Raw genomic sequence first — 5069 nt, forward strand, 5'->3', positions numbered from 1 at the left:
GGCTGCGCCCCTGCTTCTCAGTTCCCTACCACCCCCGGCACCCCCCCCCGCCCCCCGCGCCCGTAGTTCTGCAAGCGGCCCCCACCCCGGTGCCAGCCGCCCACACTCGGGCCTCCGGTTTCTCTCCTCTGCCCTCCCCGCGCACTCACCCACCTGTTACAACAACCCCCCTCAGAGGGTCCCCCACCCAGCACAGGTGGGGGCTCCCTGCTGAGGGCCGCCCCACCTAAAACACCAGCCCCTCGCGGCCCGCACTCTCTCCCCCTGCGCGCTCTGATATCTGTGAGTGTTTTCTACGAGAGCTCCTGGCCAATAGCCACTGCCCGCTCCGCGTCGCTCGGCACCTGGGCTGCATGGCCTTGCTTGTCGGAGGCGAGTCCCCGGGGTGGGGGGCTGGGGACGCCCGCCTTCTTGTCCCTGGCAGCCCAGGACGCAGAAGCGGACCTGCCCCACCGGCCCTCCGGCCCCGTCAGCGGTGTGGGCGTCTAGTGACTGCAGGGAAGAGGTCCCAGGACCCCCGACCAGAGTGGGGGAGGGAGGTCAGGGCTTCCCTGCGGACACCCAGAGGGGTCTGGATGGGGTGGGGGGTGAGGCCCAGGACTGGGGGGCCAGGTGCCAAAGGCCGGCGGGGCAGCCGTGCGTAGGTATCCACCTGCGCCCCCCTTGCAGGGATCAGGGCCCCAACACCCTTCACTTAGCGGGGGGTCGTGTGGACCCTCCGTCACCGGGCCCTGCGGTGGGCCACACCCAATCAGCAGTGGCTGCGGGGGGAGGTGGGTGTCAGGGCCCTGCTGGCCACAGAGGGGCCGGGGGAGCAGGGTCCCAGCCCCTGAAGGATGCTCCGTCCGTCCTTCACAGCCTCACCCAGCTGCTTCCCCCACTTTGTGAGGCTCCCCCACCCCGGACCGGGAGCCCTGTGAGGAGGGGCTCTGTCTGCCGCGGCCACCGCTGCACGTGTGTGTGTGCACACGTGTACCTGTGTGTTCGTTTGTGCTGTTCGTGTGTCTCTGTGTTATTACATGCGTCTGTGCACGTATGCGCTATGCTGTCCTAGATTTGCCTGTTACGTGTCCAGTACTACGTATGTATCTGGCACGCGGTGTAAGTTTGATACATACATTTTTTTAAGTTTATTTATTTTTGAGAGAGACGAGCTGGGGAGGGGCACAGAGAGAGGGAAAGAGAGAGGATCCCAAGCAGGGTGTGAGCTGTCAGCCAGGAGCCCCAGCTCAGGGCTCCAACGCACAGACCATGAGATCGAGCCCCGAGCCAACACCAAGTCCGACGCGTAGCCGACTGAGCCGCCGGGGGGCCCCCAAGTCTGAGGAAGGGCATTCCGACCGAAACGACGGGGCACCTGTGGGCAGCTGCGGGTCGTGGTCCTGGTGCTGCACAAAGATACAAAACGCAATGCCCTCCCGCCCGGCCCAGGGAACATCGGACGGGGTGTAGGCTCCAGGGGCTGGGGCGAGGAAGGGCCGAGGGGCTGGAGCGGTCGGGGAGCCGGAGCCTCAGCAGAGGGGAGCCCCGGGGGGCCGGCGCCGGACGTCCCCCCGCTCGTGCGGGGTTCTGCACAGAACGCCCCTCGGAGCCTCTCGCCCCCGAGACGGTGGGGAAGCGTGTGAGCAGAGCCGGGCACCAGTGTCAGGAGCTAACGCTCCCGATCTGCACCGTTCCCAGGCGTAGGGTCTGAATTTACACACACGCGCGTGACGCCCCATCTCCGAGCCGGCAGCCCCGCGGAAGCCTGGTCCCGGGCCAGCGAGGCCCCGCGGGTCCCCACACAGAAGCCAGCGCCAACCGCGTGGCAGCAAATCCAAGTGTTACCGATGAAGGGGCTGCGTCCCACCGGGCACACGCGGCCAGGACAGCAGGGTCGCCTTGGATTCGTGCCCACTTCCCAACGTTTCAAAAAAGGGGACGTTAAGAGAAAATGACAACGTATTCGTAGCAGATAAAAAATACGCGTCGTGTTGTGAAAGGGGCTTCTGACTAATTTATGGAAATTTACATTTTAAATATCTTAAGTGGTTTTCCATTTAATTTTTTAATGTCTAAAAATTTTTTTAATGTTAATGTTTATTTCTTTTTAGAGAGAAAGAGAGACTGTGAGTGGGGAAGGAGCAGAGAGAGAGGGAGACACAGGATCTGAAGCAGCTCCAGGCTCTCAGCTGTGAGCACAGAGCCCCATGTGGGGCTCGAACTCATGGACTGTGAGATCATGACCTGAGCCGAAGCCGGACGCTCAACCGACTGAGCCACCCAGGCGGCCCCGGATCTTTTAAAAAGGAGTGAACCCACAAATTCAAACTGGCAGATAGAATTGAGGCTTTAAAAATTCGAAGAGACGACCGTGTGGGGTATGGAGAGTATTATACCAATAAATGTGAAACCAGAAAGCGGGAATAATTTTCCAGAAAATAATATTACCCACTCTAACTCAAGAAGAGATTGGAAGCCTGAATAAACCTAAAGCATTCAGTAAATGGGAGTTGTAGTTTTCTTTTTACAAAGCCATGCATAAAATCACTAACGTAAAAATCACCAGGCCAGATGGTTTCACCTTCTGCCAAATCTTCAAAGAAAGATAATCCTTACATGATACAAATTGTTCCAGAGGGTAGGGGAAAGGGCAATCTCTCCAAGTCATCTTATGAAGCCAGTATAATTTTACAGCTTTGCAATAAAAACAGACAAGGCTAGTAGCAGAGGGGAAAATTACAGGCCAATTTCACTTAGGAACATGGGTTAAAACTCTCTAAATAAAATCAGGACACCTGGGGGGCGGGGACCAGAGCAAACTGGAAATGGCCTATCCTAAAAATGTAAGGATGAGGATGAGTAAACACCGGAAAACTTATCACTACATTTTTACGACATAGACACAGGGAGGGAAAAAGAAGAAAAGAAGGTAAGTAGATGCGGGGGAAAAAACCGTGATGAATCCCATCATTTATGATTAAAGACTCTCGGACATCTAGGAAGAGAGCTTTCTCCCTTGATAAAAGACAATACTACAAACTCAGAGCAACCGTTACATCCAATATAGAAACTCTAAGATTGGGGAGAAGATGAGCGTGTCTGTTTCCAACCACTGCTCAGCCGAGTACACGGTGTTCTGGACTCTGCTATAAGGCATGAAAAAGAAATGAGAGGGATGAGGACCCCTGCATGGAAGATCGAATTAGTCAACGGAAAACCGACAGGTATGGTACCGTGAGTCAGGACGCTTGCCTGATTAATAAAAACACTCAGTCAGTTAAGCGTCCGGCTTCGGCTCAGGTCATGATCTCACGGTTCGTGGGTTCGAGCCCCGCGTCAGGCTCTGTGCTGACGGCTAGCCCAGAGCCTGGAGCCTGCTTCAGAGTCTGTGTCTCCCTCTCTCTGACCCTCCCCTGCTTATGCTGTCTCTCTCTCTCTCTCTCTCTCTCTCTCTCTCAAATAAATAAATAAATAAATAAACAAAACATTAGAAAAAAATTTTAAAAAAACAACAGCCTTGGTTTAAAAAAAAAAAAAAAACCTGTGCAAATCAGCAGTTTCCCTCCACACCAGCAATAATAAGAGGAAAATAGAGAGAGAGGCATTCCTACCTCTCGCCACAGGGGAGTAACCGGACCTTGACCAGCCCCTCCCCCCCCACTCTAAGCAACCAGAAAACCGGAGAAAACATGAGACACAACTGTTTTCAGATATTGGACAAGAGGCATCCTGGGAGTGTGAACTCTGAGAGGAGAGAAATATAAGAGGTGAACCCTGGGATCACCCCGAATTCTGCCAGGGGGCGTGGCTGTCTGGACAGGGGCCCGGGAAGCGGGGAAGTCAGGCGGGGCTCGGTGGCCTTCCTGAAGGATGAAACGTCACAGAGACAGCAAGGAGCAAGTGCCGAGTGGCCGTCGGCTCCTCAACGCCCAGCGGTCTCATGAAGCTCTACATGTATATTCACTACACGCACACACACGCACACGCACACAGAGGCACGCGTGCACGTAGGAACAGAGAAACCAGAATGGAGCGTTTCCAAAGAGTCCTACGTGTAAACGGGAACTGAACAAGTCAACGGGGCAAAGACAGGCTGTCTGGGAGACGGTTTGGGGAAAACTGGCTCATAATTAGGAGGAAAAATCGGGCTGTATCCTGTCTCTATCCCACATAAAAATAGTTCCAGCTGGATTCAAGACCAAACTCTGAAAGGGAAAAAGTATAAAAGTAACAGAGGAAAACATAAGAGGGGATCGGTTTGATCCCGGGACATGGGATGACTCAGGATCCGAAAGCCACAAGGTTTCGGGGTGAAAACGTATGGGAGCCGATTTTACCAAAATTGAGGACATCTGGCCACTCGCGTTCACAACAGAGAAGGCTACGACTCCGAAGCTAGCTCTCCGAGAATGACACCGGGGTGTCTAAAACCAGTGAAGATTCAGACTCCGGGAAGGGGAGGGGCAGGAAGAGGAGGAAGGGGAGGACAGGGGAGGGGAAGGGAGGAAGGGAAAGGGAGGAAGGGGACGGGAGGGAAGGGAAACCCCCACTGAAAAACGGGCAGCAGCTGTGAGCATGCATTTTGAGAGGGGGAGCCCCAGGGTGGCAGGTAAATGAACCAATACTCAAGTTCACTGTCGTCGGTGAAATGCAAACGTAAACGTCAGCAAAATCTACTGCGCGCCCGTCACTTTGGCAGCAATGCGGGGAGCGGAGAATCCTAGTCTTGGTGAGGGAATGAGGATCCCTCGCGTGGTGGAAATGAGACCTGGAACACCACCGGGGCAGGAAGCGGCCTTCTTTAGTGAAGCCGGCCAGGGACAAGGCCTGTGACCCAGAACGCCCCCTCCTGGAACACCCCAGAAAAGTCCTGAGCCAAGTCTGTTGGGGACAGGCATGAGGCGCCACTGCGTTTTCATGATCCTGGGAATGAAGAGATGGAGAAGTGAAATGGGCCAACACACATGACAACATTTGAAGCCAACAAACAACTTTTCTGCACAGCCACCTGCAAACACCCTAAAAACACAGCATCGATGCGAGATCACAGGGCGCCAGGGGGCTCGGTCGGCTAAGCGTCCAACTCC

Source organism: Suricata suricatta, chromosome 11 (assembly GCF_006229205.1).
Source record: "Suricata suricatta isolate VVHF042 chromosome 11, meerkat_22Aug2017_6uvM2_HiC, whole genome shotgun sequence".
Classification (NCBI taxonomy): Eukaryota; Metazoa; Chordata; class Mammalia; order Carnivora; family Herpestidae; genus Suricata; species Suricata suricatta.